The sequence below is a fragment of the Eublepharis macularius genome, chromosome 1, assembly GCF_028583425.1.
Source record: "Eublepharis macularius isolate TG4126 chromosome 1, MPM_Emac_v1.0, whole genome shotgun sequence".
In the NCBI taxonomy this organism is placed as follows: Eukaryota; Metazoa; Chordata; class Lepidosauria; order Squamata; family Eublepharidae; genus Eublepharis; species Eublepharis macularius.
In genome coordinates, this window is record NC_072790.1 from 179605826 (window position 1) to 179622702 (window position 16877).

General features: G+C 52.4%; 1 protein-coding gene across 1 annotated transcript in view; it reads left to right on the plus strand.

The window, feature by feature from the left end:
- The window catches only part of LCLAT1 (lysocardiolipin acyltransferase 1), a 235550-nt gene that overhangs the window by 193258 nt on the left and 25415 nt on the right, over positions 1-16877 (plus strand). The window lies entirely within an intron of this gene.

A 16877-nucleotide genomic window follows, 5' to 3' on the forward strand; every position in this document is an offset into this window, starting at 1 on the left:
CTGGGCCTAGTAGTGTGCTGGGACTGCTCAACAGCCCTTCAGGATGGATAAGAGAGCTACCCTCCCATGTTAGATTTTTGGTCTAGGATCAGGTATGAACCCCCTTAGGTCCATGGACCCTCCTTGGGCGCAGCAGACCTGGCTGTGACTTGCACTGAGGCTGAGCTGCTTGCCGTTGCTCACACGTCTCTGCTGAGCTTCAGGCAAGTGACGATCCCAGCAATGTTCTCAGCCAGCAAGCACTCTCTGTGCTGTGGATATACTTGTGTCTGATAAAGTGTACTCTAGTCCATGAAAACTTATGCAACAATAAATCTGCTGTTTTTCAAGCTGCCACAAGGTTTTTGCTTTAGATGTAGCAAACTAGCACAGATATCGCTTGGAAGCTGAAACTTTGGGAGCACCAGACATCAGAACCTTGTAATTATGGGTGACTTCAACTTCCCTGATGTGTGCTGGGAGACATGCTCAGCAAAGCGTCAGGAATCATGCAATTTCCTGACCTGCCTGGCCGATAACTTCCTTTTTCAAAAGGTGGAGGAAGCTACAAGGGGTTCGGCCATACTAGACTTGATATTAACCAACAGGGAAGAATTGGTAGATGAGATGAAGGTAGTGGGGACCTTAGGGGGAAGTGACCATGTCCTTCTTGAACTCCAGTTGCTGTGGGGAGCCAAGGAAGTTCATAGCCAGACTCGTAGGTTAGATTTTAGTAGGGCCAACTTCGATGAACTCAGAGGCTTGATGAGAGTCATTCCGTGGGGGAGTGTGCTGGAAGGAAAAGGAGCGAGTGAAGGGTGGGCCATTCTCAAACACGAGCTTTTGCAAGATCAAGCCTTCACTATCCCAGCAAGACGGAAACATGGTAAGAGCTCCAAGAAACCGATGTGGATGCACAGAGAGCTCCAGAATAAGTTAAGGGAGAAAAAGGAAATGTTCAGGAAATGGAGAGAAGGACAGACCTCTAAAGAGGAGTATATGAGGGTTACTAGGTACTGCAGATCAGCCATCAGAGAGGCCAAAGCTCAGTACGAGCTGGGTCTGACCAGGAGGTCTTGCTACAACAAGAAAAACTTCTACAGATATGTGAGAAGCAAACGCAAGGTAAAAGAGGCAATTGGACCACTGTTGGGAGTAGATGGAGAAACTCTGATGCAGGACAGAGAAAAAGCAGACAGGCTTAATGACTTTTTTGCCTCTGTTTTCTCCCTGAAGAACTCAGGCACATCTAGAGATAGTAGAAAATGTGGCAGGACACCTGAGTGGCTAATTGACATTGACAGAGAGGTAGTGGAGAGGCATCTGGCTGCACTGGATGAATACAAATCCCCTGGTCCGGATGGGGTGCACCCAAGAGTGCTGAAAGAACTTTCCAGAGAACTTGCAGAACCCCTGTCCATCATCTTCAAGGCCTCCTGGAGGACTGGGGATGTGCCACAAGATTGGAGAAGAGCGAATGTTATCCCAATCTTTAAGAAAGGGAGGAAGGATGACGCGGGAAATTACAGGCCGGTCAGTCTGACTTCTGTTGCTGGGAAGATATTAGAACAGATTTTAAAGGGATCAATCTGTAAGCATCTGAAGGACCACTCAGTGATCCGGGGCAGTCAGCATGGTTTTGTTCCTAACAGATCCTGCCAGACCAACCTGGTTTCCTTCTTTGATCGAGTGACCAGCTTACTGGATCGGGGGAACTCTGTTAACGTGATTTATCTGGATTTCAGTAAAGCTTTTGATAAGGTCTCCCATGACATTCTGATGGGCAAACTGGAAGACTGTGGAGTAGACTATAGGACAGTTCGGTAGATAGGGAACTGGTTGGAGGACCGCACTCAAAGAGTGGTGGTCAATGGCGTTTCATCAGATTGGAGGGAGGTGTCCAGTGGGGTGCCGCAGGGCTCGGTTTTGGGCCCGGTACTTTTCAATATTTTTATCAATGATCTGGATGAAGGAGTGGAAGGGCTGCTCATTAAATTTGCTGATGATACCAAATTGGGAGGGGTAGCAAACACCCAAGAAGATAGAATTAAAATTCAACAAGACCTGAATACTCTGGAGAAGTGGGCAGCTGTGAATAGGATGCAATTCAACAAAGGAGAAAAACGAGGGGAACGGTCCAAAACTACAGAAAGGAGAGACGTCGAAAAACGAGTCAACAGACCGTATTGAACTGCTTCAATTGTATTGGTTGTTACCAGAACTGCTCTTTATTATAATGGGGAATTAGCTGTAGCAGTCTGTAACTATTAATATTAAGCGAGGATCATAACCTATGTTTACGGAGGTCCCGATCCCAGACACTCTAGTGAAAAAAGAGGCAGACAAAGAGTAAGGTCCAAACACGTGTATTGAGTGTAGCGTAAGCCTAGCTTGCACAATCATACAAAGAACATACAAGGTCTAAGAAATACAGAGTAGGAAATACAGAGACGTTCGCATTAGCTGGTTCCCAACGATGATAGGGGGAATACTCACTTATCCTGAAGCGAAGCAGAGACACAACAGCGAGGTGGCCCAATGCCAGCACTGGGACCACAGACGGACAGCAAGGAAGTCTGGATAGGAATGGCCTAAGCACCGAGTGGTCTGGGAGACCAGCTTAAATACCCCAAAACGTACCCTGGGGCTGGTGCTGTACTTGGTGGTTCTCACAGATTAAAACAAAGGGTCTAATGGGTCACTGAATGGCTTGGATGGGCCACTTTGGTAATCAGATTGTGATAAGTGACACCTCAGGAAGAGGGGACAAAAGAGGGAGAGGGAAATCCGAGTGGGCTGAATGGATGTTCCAGCGGACAGGGCTTGTCCTGATGTCATCAGCTTTGGAATGCGGAGGTTTCTTTGAGATGCATTCTTTAAGTGCTTGGGATGGTCGGCACTTAGTTCCTTCTCCGGGGCGGCTCCTAAGATATGCAGAGCGGGGCGAGGGGCTCTCGCTGCGGACGTGGTGTGTCCGCTTCGCCGAAATGGCTTCCCAAAGCAGTCTTCTCCCTCTGGGTCTTCTGGGTGCCTGAGAACATGGATGCCGGCTGGGCATAGCTGGGGCTGGATAGCAGGCTGCCCGATAGCGAGGGCAAGCTCGGCGACCGGCTCGCGGGAGGCTCCAGGCGGGAACTGACCAGGGAGCGCCTAGCCAGGCTCGCTGGAGGTTTCCCCGGCTGGCGCCCGGCTGCTAGCAGCGGCTTGGGCCCATATGAGGCAGGCTTCCATGGAGGCAGCGGGAACAACACTTTAAAACACAGTCCAAAGCAGGGAACAGGCACGGTCCGTGGCAGATGGCAAAGCAGGCACGGGGCACATTTGTAACACAGTCCAAACACACACTGGGAAGTCCAGATACAGGTCAGGGCAGGGCTGCCCAGAAAGAGAGTCCTTTAGTGCAGTTAGCCAAACATGGAGTCAGTAAACTACACAGTCTATTGCAGCAGAAAGGTAATTGACACGCAGGCAGGAAACTGACACGTGTATCAGAACACACGCGTGCAAAGCAGTCTTTGTGTAGCAGTGAAACAGTAATGCAGGAAACTTTAACACAGTTCATAGCAGGCTTCAAAGCAGGGGAGGGGGCCTACTTGGCAACAATTCCCCCCCTCGGAGACCCCGGGACATCAGGCGCGCGGGTCTCCGAACTTGACTTCAAAGGCGAGGTGGTCGGCAATGTCCGGTGGTTGAGCTTCGAGCGAAGAAGGAGTGGGAAGGGAAGGGGGAGGAGGCGTCACTCAAAAATTTAGTTTGGAGAACCACCTAACCGAATAAGTGCAATTTAGATCAGGCAATGGGCTGCAGGTCTCTGGGTTCACACCAGGGGGTGTGCTAAGTGCAATCGTCAGAATAAATAGTAATAATTCATAAGCAATAACAATTCATGGTGATATGAGCAGCAATGAGCAATTCATGCATATAAATAGCAATAATTCATATTTGTGTACATTGATCAATTCATGGCGGGAGGTAATTCATACGGAATTCATGATGGGTTAAAAGCACTAAAAACCAGGGGCAATTAATATACATGGATCAATTCATAGGCATAAGATTTAAAAGCAAAGACAATTCATGGTTCAATTCATGAATGTAGGATTAAAAGTAATTCATACAAGGTAAAGTGAAATGTGCAAGCAAGGCATAGACCAATTCATCAAGGGTTGAACAATTCATAGATTGAACAATTCATAGATAATTAAAACCATAAATACATAAATACGTAGGATTAAAAGCAATGATTCGGGAGGTTAAAACCAATAAAAGCAGCAAGAGTAAAAGCAAGTGCGTGGAAACAATTCATGAGGGGTAGGCGGCGGAAGGGCTCATGGGGGCAGAAAAATAAACTCTGCGATTAAAAACCAAATCAATATGGCTGGACTAAAATCAAATTCGTAGACTAGAACTGCCTCGGCGGAGGGAGTTGGGTTAAGAAGGCAATTCAAAAGGTTAAAATCAAATTCATTGGGATAAAGTTCATGGGCGCACTTGCAATAGATAGAGGGAGGGACTAGTTCGGGGCTAAATTCATGGGAGTAAAATTCATGAAAGCAATGGGAAGAAATTCATAAAACAATAGAGTAACAAAGATCACAGACGGCTCAGTCCGCAGTACAGCTGCTGGACTGGGTTGCATATTTACAGAAACAAGCAAACTTAGTCCATGTGTTCCAAAACACACTTCCACCCCCCCTTGCTGTCTGCGTCAATCCGCAGAGCAGGGTCGGCAGGCGGCGAGAAGGGCTTCAGACACACAGTTCTAGTCCTCATGGAGGTGGCGCTGCTGGCGGTCGTTTGGAGACGGGCCGTGGGCTGGGAGGCAGGGTAATATGTCCCCCCCTAGTCCACAAGAGGGCCTCGGAGCGGTGTCCGGCAGCAAAGCGTCCATGGGGCTGGTTCAGGATCCGTACACATAATAAAATACAAGCATAGTTCATACCAGCACAAGCAATAAAACAAACAAGGGTTAAAGGAGGGCGCCAAGAACAACCCTTAGGGCAAGAGGAGGTCGGGGTTGTAATGATCCAAACGGTAGGACAGCTGGAGTTGCTGGAGCTGTCGGCGGCTCCAACAGCCCAAATAAAGTAATGAGGCACATAATAAAACTTGAAAGGCCAAAATCACAACGATCGGGTGCAAAGCCCAATTGTAAATTCCAGTGGCAGTGGGGCTCCAGCCAAAGAGGATTTCCCACCACGAATGCTCGCCGGTGGTCTTAATCCGCTGGGCAAGATCCAAAATCTCCTTTCCGTTGTGGGACACAACCAAAGCAGTGGTGTCCCCGTCCCTCTGGATGCTCTGGAGGGTGCGGTGGAGCTGCGGGTGGGTCAGGAGCTCATGGATTAGCTCCAGACCGATGCCAAGGGGAATGGGCTTCACATAACGATAGATGGAGGGTGCCACCAGGATCTCTTCTTGGGTCCAGACCGGTACCGTGTAGGTGAAGTCGCAGGCTGCCACCGAAGACAGGTTGCAAAAGCAGCGATTGACTCCCGGGATCACGGGCTTGAGCTGGAACGAGTTCAGGATCACAAAGTCGCAGGCCGTTCGCACGCAGGCACATCCTTTCCCAAGGTAGACCACAGCGGAGCTGTTCTCCCGGACGACCTCGAAAGGGCACTCATTGAGGGCGTCGACTTGCGGGGCTACACAGGGGTGATGAGGTGCAAAGGCTTGGTCCTGGCAGATGAAGCCGGTCTGGTCTCGATGCTGGCACCCTTGGAGGCTGACGAGCTGCCATCCGGTCGGGGTGAAGCGGGCCCAATGGTCGGGGTGGCGAGCGTAGAGGACTTCGGTGCCGCTGACTTGGAGTCCCAGAGGCACGACTGGATACACATGGAATGACTCGTGCGCACTGGCCGTTAATAAAAATAATTTAAGCTCCTGGGTGGTCGGTGAGAATGAGGAATTTACAAGAGACCACCAGGATTCAAGCTCCAGTTCTATGGGTGACAATTTGGGCATAATCAATCTTTTAATTTCTAGGGGCAAGTGCCCGTCCGTGGCTTGCCGAATTAGCCCCATGGCCACAGCCTGATTTAATTGTTGGGCTTGCATACATGCCATGGCTATTGACACGTTGCGTTCAAAAGACTGTGTCCCTTTGAGCAGCAGAGAAAAATCTCTTTCAATTTGACTCTCCCAGTTAACTAAAATGGAGCTGATCTCGTGTTGCCCATTTGAAATGGAATTTAGGGACTGCACCACCGGTTTACCTAAGTCAGAGATGCTAGTCGTGACATGGGCAAACTTATTAGCGAGAGTCTCAATGTTGACCGAATCCATGATTGCTAAGCCTCCGGCTGCAGGAGCAGTCCAGTCGGCAATGCTTCGTCTGGTACGCGAGAGAGAGGGGGAGGGATCGATCCACAGTTGTAGCCATGCATTCCAACCCTTGCTACCGGCCTCCAGATAGGGAGCGCACTGCGGCAGCCTCTGGGTTATATTTAGCTCAGCTAAGTCTATGCGGATCTCTTTCAAAGACATTTGCGGGCGGACTAGAACTTTCTCTCGAATGTCAGTTTTCAAAACATGGGAGCCCACTATATGCGTGCCGCCTTGGCTTAATTGTTCATTGCTAGCAATCAAAGGGTCAATTTGGATGGTGTGGGTCTCCTGGGTCCGGATCAGCAGGGAATAATTGCCTGGTTCGTGAGTCAAATTTACAAAGAGCAGCCCAAGCCGGTGAAATTTCTCTACTAGGGGCTTGGTTTGGCATTCGGGCGTCTGTTGAACCAGTATCCAATCGGGTGGGCCGTGTTTGTCTAGGTCTTCCTCTTTTACAATCCAGGTCAGGTTCTCCCAGCGCTCTATAGCAAAGGAGAGGACTGCACCTGACGGGGGCATGATAATGACTGATGCAGACTCAGTGGTAGTAGTGCCTAGTAGGATGGTCATTCTAAAGGGGTCTCCTGCCTTCCATACTGCGGCCGACACTAAGATAACTTCACAGTATGGTCCGAAAGCCTCAGTGACAAATGGCGAGGTTTCGAAGTTGGCAGGGGTGGTATATTTGTCTACCACCGGGACTGCGGTGGGGGCTGGCCTGATACGGGGAAGAAACATACATGGAATCGGAGCGAGAGGTGAAACTGTATCGGTAGGCGAGTAACATACTAATTCTTGGGACAGAGTTTTTACTCCCACACATAAAATAACAAACTCTGGGGGTCGGATCCACTGCTCTTCGCAACTGCGGAAGTTTGTGCGATCCGTGGGGGTGGTCATATTGCTCTGCTGCACAACCTTGCAGACCATCATTTCGTTCCCTGCCAGGGTATTGATGCATCTCCAGTGTGGGTAGGGCATTAATTTGGACGGGCGTCCCTCTATTAGGGTGCCTGCCAGCACGAGCAAACACAGAGTAGCCAGGTGCCTCATCTCCTGGCCTTCCTTTTCCTTTTTGTGGCGAAAATATCCTGGGGAAACCTGCGGATATAAGTACAGGTTCCCTGAGTTGGTTGCAGCAAAATAAAATAAAGCGGAATGGGGGGAAAAGGGAGGGCGTATTTCTGCCAGCACTGTATGTTAAGCGGGGTTCGAACGAGAAGTCCCAGAGCACTAAGCGAGCCTTCCAGCTTGTTGCTCTGGGGAACTCCTGTGCGAAGGTTTCTTTCTAAAGCGTGTATATTTCAGGGGGGACGTCTTTGCGTCGGGCGAGGGTCGGCTGTGCGTTAGGCGGGATTATGCAAACTCGCCCCAGGGGTCCCTGGGTGCCTAGGCTATGTGGCCTTCAGGTGCCCCTTGCTCGGTGGCGGGCTATTTTTACTTTGCGGGCTGAGAGCCATCGGTCCGGCTCGGCCTGGCCTTGCCGTTTTAAAACGAAAAAAACTAAAGAGCGGCTTCCATTAACTATAAGGGTTGCTGCAGACGGGGGCCCTCGTTCTAATTTTCAAAAATAGGCCTTCGTCATATGTTTGCAGGACAACCAATTTTTGGAGGGACTCCCTCGGGAGGCCCCATTTTCTGGTTTAGGAAAAAGGTACACCGGGCAAAAAGAAAAATACACTGAGCAAAAGAAAAATGCACTGAGTAAAAAAAGAAAAACACACGGAGCAAGAAGCATACGGGTGTGGGGTACTTTCGGGTTGCCCTCCCTTGGAAGGCCTGGCAGAGCTTCATTAAAACTTCAATATGCCTCCCCCCCTTCTTTTCCCTTATACGGTACGGGCAAGGGAAAAGATTACGTGGGGCGGGCGGCTGCTGGCGGAAAGGGCCGAAGTGGAGCCGAAGGTGCTCGGCGGCGTTTATCGAAAAGCGGCGGAGGCGGCCGAGATCTGCCGGCGCCACTGGGACTGGGTTATTCTGGGGTCATCTTGGCGCAGGGGATCCTGGCTATGTAAATGAGGCACGCTGCCCCTTGTGCGTGGCGAACGCACCCCAATAACATATTCCAGCGGTAACATATTTACAAAATACTGGCGGGTCTTTTACTTTTGCACTAAAGCGTACTGGACGGTGGCGCCGTATAGCAACTCACCGTGACGGATATGAACATTAGTAAAAGAGGGATGTTGGGCTATCTGGGGGACCTTTTCCAGGGGAGGCACGGCCCTCAAAGCCAAAGCCGACCATCATGCGAAAGCGTGGGTCTGGCAGGTGAGACCCCGAATCTACGTAGATGCGGGATCTTCACCAGCACGGCGGGTGATATATTTTCGAATACAGGGATCACCTTATTTGGTGGTTCCACTATGTTCGAAAGAATGTATGCACCCTGGGCTAAAGCCTCTCCAACCACTTTCACACACAGCAAATCTCTTTTGCCTGTGCAATTTTTTCCCGAACATGCGGCTTACAATCCAATTAAGAATCACTCTCGGTGGTGGTCCTATTTGGCTTTGGTTGCCGTGTCTTCCCCAAGGATCCCAACTGTGGGGCCCGCCTAATGAAGTTAAAGAATAGAATTGGAAAAACTCTTGACATTCACATCTACATCTACATATTCTACTGTTTCATTTATACTAACGCTACAAAGGTCTGGTCTAGGGGGACACAGGGTATCTCTGGCCCAGGGTGAAGGGATATCTGACGAATCACTGGGCAGAGGGGGGCTGGGCTGGTGGCGGTTCCCCCAGGGTCATACACAGGAGGGGCGTTTTGCAGCGGCTTCCCTTTCCATTCTTTTAACTGAGAGGCGTGAAAGTATTTTAGCCACGTTCCTCCTGTCCTTCTCTGGATGGCTACCTGATAGACAGCTGGGGAGACTCTTTTTATGATAGGGATTGGGCCTTGCCACTTGGCTGCTAGTGAGTGCGCCTTTTGCGAAAACTTCCTGTACAGAACGAGCTGTCCTTCCTCCCACTGCCTGGGGTTCCTGACCCATCCCAATTTGCGGTCCATATCCTTCTGAGCTGTGCCCAACTTCTGGGCCACTTGCATGTGGACGGCGTGTATGGATGAGAGCAGGTCTTGGACCCAAGCATCATTAATCACTACAGGCTGCATATCGGAAGGGAGCTGCGTATCTAGCCAGAAGGCTTCCGGGAGCTGCATTCTTCGCCCTGTCATTACCATATGGGGTGTGAGCCCGTGAACTGCGGTAGTGCCTCTAATGGCCATTAGGATTATGGGGAGTTTTTCATCCCAGTCTCTCCCGGAGGAACGAACCATCTTGCGGAGAGCCTCCTTGAGGGTCCGGTTGGTTCTTTCTATGGCGCCCGAAGCTTGAGGGTGGCCGGCTATGTGGAACCGTTGCTGGATGCCTAGTGCTTTACAAAGCTCCTGTGTAACTTCTCCGATAAAGTGTGAGCCTAAATCGGAGTCCATGACTCGCACAATGCCCCATCTTGAAAAGACATTGTTGAACAGTAGTTTGGCTGTGGTGGCTGCATTGTTGCGCTTGCACGGAAACGCTTCGACCCATTTGCTAAAGGGGTCTATGACAGTGAGGCAGTAGCGATTGCCGCGAGCAGTGGGGGGAAGGGGGCCGATAAAGTCAATCTGTATGCGAGCCCAGGGTCCATCAATTCTCTGATGCTGGAGGGGAGCTCTAGGTCCGGTGGGGTCTGCATTGACCATAGCGCAGGACAGACAGTTGTCTACCCATTGCGCTACTTCGGTGCGCATGCCAGGCCACCAACCAACCTCTTTTACCCTTTCCAGAGTCAGATCCTTGCCTCGGTGTCCCTGCTCGTGGACAAACTGAATTAAGTCAGCCCTAACTTCCAATGGCACTACCCAATGGCGTTCGCCGGCTGCATCTACTGCCCAAACTATGCCTTCCTCTTCTCTGATCATGAGTCTCCCTGTCTGATCCCTTCCTGCGGCTAGGAGGTCAGTTATTTCTGGGTCAGATTGCTGCAGTTGTGCTAGGTCTAGTGTTCCTGCGGTTCCCTGAGCTTGGTTGCGGGCTTGTGCCCGAGTGGTGACAGGGCGGAGGGGACAATCGGTGGCAGATTCCGGTAGGGGAGCATTTTCAGTGGCGGCTGCCTTGGCTGCAAGGTCTGCCTGGTCATTCCAGTAAGCGGTCTCTGAGTTCGTCTTCTGGTGTCCCTTGACATGGGTCACCTGCGTTGGGCCTGAGCGAGACTGGAGGAGTGCTGCTACTTGCTGCCATAGCTGTAGGTGGGCTACGGGCTTCCCATCGCTAGCTCTCCACCCCTGATTCTGCCACACCGGGAGCCAGACCGTGGCGGCTTTGGCCGTCCAATCCGAGTCTGTGTAAATGGCAAGTGGGCTTTCTGGGGGCTCAAACTCAAGCACCGCCAGAAGCGCTTGCACCTCAGCCGCTTGGCTGGAATGGGGGCGGGCTGGACCTTTGAGGGTATGGGCGTCGCTCACTCGCACGGCGCCGTAGCCTGTCCGAGGGGAGCCTCCAACGTGAAAGGAGGAGCCGTCACAGAACCAGCATGTGAAGCCGTTCTGTCGGGCTTCCTCTAGCGGGACTCCCCAAGTGACTGGCCAGGCAACCTGTGGTGGCGGGTCCAGGGGGCACTCGTGCTCGGTCCCGGTTACCAGTAGGCCATAAGGGGCTGGAGGCTCGGTGGTCTCCTTTTTAAATTCTACTCCGCGGTTGACCAGGGCCAGGGTCCACTGTGCTATGCGGGCGTTTGAGACTTGTCCGTCTTGTATTTTTCCCGATAGGATATATTTGAGGGGCGTGTGAGTGGTTTGAACTATTGTACGTGAACCTCCTATGATAAATTCCCAATGGGTCAGACTCCAAACCAGAGCAAGGCATGTCTTCTCGCATGGGCTAAACTTAGTTTCTACTGCGGTTAGGTTGCGAGAGGCATAGGCTACTACTCTAGCGGTTCCTGCTTGCTGCTGGGTGAGCGTGGCTCCTATGCTCTTGTCTGATACTGCTAACTGGATAAAGAATGGCTGAGTTACATCTGGATGGGCTAGGGCCGGGGCTGCGGCCAGGCTGCGCTTGAGCTCGGCTAAGGCTGTCTGTTGCTCCGGTCCCCACTCCCAGGGAGTGTTCTTCTTGAGGAGAGCATAAAGGGGGCGAGCTTTGTCTGCAAAGGACTCGATGAAGTCTCGGGAAAAGTTAAAAGTTCCTAGAAGGGCTCTGAGGGAGGGGACATCGGTGGGTGCAGGCAGCTTGGAAATGACCTCCATTCGCTGGGCGTCCGGGGTGCGACCCTCGGGTCCCAGGGTCAGACCCAGGTACTTGACGCTGGTCTGAACCAATTGGGCCTTTTCCCTGCTTGCCTTGAACCCAGTCTCGCGGAGGAGTTCCAGGACTTCCCTGGTGATTTGGCGGGCTAATTCTTCCGTGGGGGCGTGGACTAAAATGTCATCCACGTAGCTCAGTACGTGGGGCCTCGAGGAGGGTTGGAGGCGTTCCCACATCTGAACTACATGGGCATGACAAATGCTGGGGCTGGAGTGGAATCCCTGGGGGGTCCGCTTGAATGCGTATTGCTGGCCGCGGAAAGTGAACGCGAACTTGTACCAGCAAGACTCATGCAACCGGATGGAGTGGAAAGCATTGGCCAGGTCTATGACCGAGTAGAACCGGGACCCAGCGGCAATGGCCGTTAGGATCTCATTGTACTTGGCCACAACCGGGGCAACTGGAGGGGTGGTGGCATTCAGGGCACGGAAGTCGACCGTCATTCTCCAGGTCACTCCATCTGCTTTCAGAACTGGCCACAATGGGGCGTTGCAGATGGACTGCATCGGGAGTATGACGTCCCACTCAAGGAGTCCTTCTATGGTCTTGGCTATCCCTGCCTCAGCTTCTGCTGGGTACTTGTACTGTCTTTGGGGAGGGGGGTCCTTTCCTTCAATCAGGACGCAGGCGCCCTTCACTATCCCACACTCGGCTTTGTCAGTCACCCACACTTCGGGAAAGTCCTGAACCCAGGGGTCTCCTATTATGGGGGCGAGAGGAAGGGGGGCCTTGAGGGCTGCGCATAGATGGACCGCATTAACAAAGTCTGGGCCTCCCGGGATGCGCCACAGGAGCCCGTTCGCTAAGTCAATGGTCAGTCCCTCGGCACGGAAAAATGGCATGCCCAAAAGTCCATCGTCTTCTCCCCGGTTTGCGCACGCCGAAATCCGGGTGGCCAGGTTCCCAACGGAGAGGGGGATATCCTGCCAGACCGGGGATTCCTGCGTGCCGCCTCCAAAACCGGCGAGTTGCATGGTAGTGGGGGTCTGGGTGCCCTTTGTGACTAAGGTGGGCCGGAGTATATTAAGTGAGGCTCCGGTATCTATGAGGAGGGTGGCAGGCTTCTTCTTTTCCCCGGGAGTCCCGATCCCTGCCTTCACTGTCGGTCTCCCCCATGTGTCCGGCTTTAGTTTGGCAACTATGCCCACGGAGGGAGACTGGGACTCGGGGCAACCCTATTCTGATCCTGCACCCTGATCGGTGGAAGCGGCGCTTCCTCTAAAGGGGTTGTTGGGGCTCGGGCGTTCCCGAACCGCAGCTATCGGGGGACTCGAGAAGGGAGGGTCTGGCGGCAAAGGGGGCGCCGACGGAGGTACTGGGGGCTGTTGCTGGTCTTCCCACTCCATGATCGCCTTCATTAGAACGGACGTGGGCTTTCCGTCGAAGAGCTCCATGTTCGCTCCAATGTTTTTGAGGCGCATCCAAAGTTCCCAACGGAGGGAGTCCCTGGACTGGGGCGTGCTGCCGCGGTCCCGGTAGCCCTCATGGTCGCCCTGCGATGCTCCCCAAGCGTTAGACTGATCTGGAGGCGGGTAGACCTGATGGTGGTACGGGTGTGATGCTCGCGAGTGGGAAGGGGCTATGGGTGCATCCTGTAGTCGGGGCTCGTGGGGTCCTTGCTGGGAGGAGGAGGAACTGTAACTCGGGGCGGGCGCAAAGGAGACTCCCGGGCGGTAGTCCCTCGGTCCCCTTCCCCGGTTAAAGCTGCCGCTCCTTCCCCTCAGGATTCCTCCCCTTGCCTCCGGATACGGGCTGCGTCCCTGTGGTCGGTATTGAGAGTGGGGGCCATGATTGGCATAGGTGACTGCACTTATCGGCTCGCTCTCCTTCCTACGAGAGGCCGGGGGCTTCACATGGCGGATGGCGCCGGTTTCTCGCAACAGGCCAGCAATGCTTCTGATGCGAGCTTCCAGGTCTCCCCATGAGATGCTCCCGGGCTCCACTCCTGCTAGTGCTAGGCGGGTGGTACTATTGAGTCCATCTAAGACTGCTCTCCTGAATTCTAACTCGTCAAAGTCGGGTACATCGCTCGCATCTAGGTCCACTTCGTCTGCTAGCTCAGCGAGAAGCTGCTTCCTAGCTAAGTATGCCTCTGGGTCCTCTCCAGGTTTCTGGGACTCCGCAATGTACAGGGCTTTCAAACTCTTGGTGGGCCACAGGAATGCACAAATTTCTTTAATTGCTCCGTACTGACTGCGGGTGGCTAACCTTCGGTTAGAAATATAGGCATTGAGGGCCGAGACTATTTCAGGGGCAGCGCATTGGCGGGCCAGCTGGGCCACATCGGAACCACTAGCGGAGGGCTGGGAGGTGGTCACATGGGTGAACCACTGGATGGCCGTGTCTCGGTTTAGGGGTCCCATGCGGTCTGCTATGGCTTGGAGCTCATCGGGCCTCCAATTGCGGGTTTCCTTAACGACCCGGTCCGTTTTCCTGCCATCCTCGTCCATGGATACAATTTCCTTGGTGGCTATTGGGTGGAGGGGCTGTGGGACTTCCGCAGGCTGGGGCGAAGGGGGTGACCAGTTGTCGGTACTACCTTCGGGGAGGGCCAAGAGGGCTGCGGGATGCACGGCGGAAATTACGGCCTGCTGCATTCCCAGATGCTGTTTTAGGGCCTCTAGCTCCCTCTTACAAGCGGAGTGGTCTGCTGCGGCTATCTTTGCGACTTTCTGCTCTGCCATGAACTGGGCAGCATGGGTTAACTTTGCAATTTTCTCCTGACCTTCAATTACTGCGTGCTCAGCCATATCGGCACGAGCGGTGGCTACTTCAGCCTTGTGCTGGGCGTCCTGGAGGGCAGCGGCTAGTCCCTGCTTCTCCAGCATGAAGTTAACGCGTTCTGAACGCCACTCGGCTGCTTTTTCCTCATGTTCCTTCTTTTCTCTCCTTAGCTTTTCTATCTCCTGTTCCTGCTCTTCCTGAGCTACCTTTAGCTTATTAATTAGGGACACGCTGTCCTGTAGGGCGGTGAAAAGTGCCCAAGCTCCATACCTATCCTTCTTACTTGACCTGGGTTTCTCTTTTTCGCAAAAATCCTGGAAGGCGCTTCTAACTATTTGGAGCGGGTCGGGTCCCTTGAAGGAACCGGCTTCCCAAGGGCAATCTCCCTTCTTCACTAGCCACTTCTCCAGGCGGGGCACGGTGGGGGCTGCCCGGTACATTTTCCTTTTTAGTTTAAGGCTGATCTCGGGGGAGGTTAAAGAGTGGATCAGCGACAACCAGGGGTGGGGCGATTAAAGCTGCTCAAGGGTTTTAACAACTTCTTCCTCTCTATGTCCCTTTTGGGAGGTTTATCCTTCCCTCAGGTCCTCAAGGGTTTTTACCAGGGGGTTTTAAGGTTCTACTTTTAGGTTCACAAGGGTATTTTTAAGGGTCCTACACTCGGTTCTTCTCCACCGGGGGAGAAGGAGAAATTCCTATTCCCGTTTTAAGCTTGCCTACAAGCCACGGGACCAGGAAAAGTTTACTGGCTCAGAGGGTGCTCTCAAGCTCTCTAAGCCCAAGAACCAAAAACGCTCAGTGCTTCCAAGCCTCTGCTCAGAAGCCAAAGCTCAGGGGTCTCCCAAGCCTCTACTCGGAAAACCAAAGCTCAGGGGTCTCCCAAGCCTATGCGCTCAGAAAACCAAAAAGTGTTCCCAAGCCTCTGCTCAGGAACTGCAATTAAGGGGTCTCCCAAGCCTCTGCTTAGGCAACCAGAACTGCTCCCAAGCCTCTGCTCAGAAGCTGCAAATGCTCTCAAGCTCTCTAAGCCCAAGAACTAAACTCAAAGTGTCCCCAGGCCTCGTGCTCAGAGACAAACGGTTAGACTGTCTCCAAGCCTCAACCAAAAGACTGAAAGCGCTCAAGGACTGCCTCTGCACGTCCCCAAGCAAAATTGCTCAGGAGTAAAGCTTACTGTACTCCCAAGCGGAGAAGCGCTCAAGAGTCCTACTAACTCTCAAGCAAAAGTGTGCCCAAGAGTCCCACTGACTCCCAAGCGAGGTGCGCCCACGAGTCTGACTTAAAACTCGCAAGCGGAAAGGCGCCCAAGAGTCTAACTTAAAACTCTTAAGCACGGTGCGGCCGGCTGCCGCGGGGCTTCAGGAACCTGGCTTTAGATTCCCAAAGCTAAACTGACTGAACGGACTAACGATCCCTTCACGTTTCCTCCGGAGCGGGGATTGAAGCCTAAGTGCTGGCAGGAACGGGGTTTGGACGGACTTAGGAGAGACGGGGGAGGGCGGAAGAGAATTTTATATGTGCTGCTTCAGGAGGTATATATCTATAGAGCCTACTTCTGGGATCCCACCCACATAGACGCGTTTAGGCGGCCCGGAAGGTGGCCAGGAACTTCACCAGTTCAGAGGTTCTCACCCACAGTACACCGGTTATAACGGCTGGAGGGCCTCGCGGTGCACCACAAAAGGCAAGTAGTCCAAAGCTGGCTGAAGGAGGAAATGGGGAAAAGCCAACCCACAAGATAGAAATGCTCGCTAGAGCCACACACACTCACACCTTTAATTCCCTGAGCTAAATTGCGCTCTTTACACTGAGGTCTGGAAAATTTTCCTCTAAGTCAGTTCGCTGAAGACACGCGTGTCGACTCACGTGCATTCACACGAACCGGGTTATGCCCGCATTCTCCACCAGTAAACTGTTACCAGAACTGCTCTTTATTATAATGGGGAATTAGCTGTAGCAGTCTGTAACTATTAATATTAAGCGAGGATCATAACCTATGTTTACGGAGGTCCCGATCCCAGACACTCTAGTGAAAAAAGAGGCAGACAAAGAGTAAGGTCCAAACACGTGTATTGAGTGTAGCGTAAGCCTAGCTTGCACAATCATACAAAGAACATACAAGGTCTAAGAAATACAGAGTAGGAAATACAGAGACGTTCGCATTAGCTGGTTCCCAACGATGATAGGGGGAATACTCACTTATCCTGAAGCGAAGCAGAGACACAACAGCGAGGTGGCCCAATGCCAGCACTGGGACCACAGACGGACAGCAAGGAAGTCTGGATAGGAATGGCCTAAGCACCGAGTGGTCTGGGAGACCAGCTTAAATACCCCAAAACGTACCCTGGGGCTGGTGCTGTACTTGGTGGTTCTCACAGATTAAAACAAAGGGTCTAATGGGTCACTGAATGGCTTGGATGGGCCACTTTGGTAATCAGATTGTGATAAGTGACACCTCAGGAAGAGGGGACAAAAGAGGGAGAGGGAAATCCGAGTGGGCTGAATGGATGTTCCAGCGGACAGGACTTGTCCTGATGTCATCAGCTTT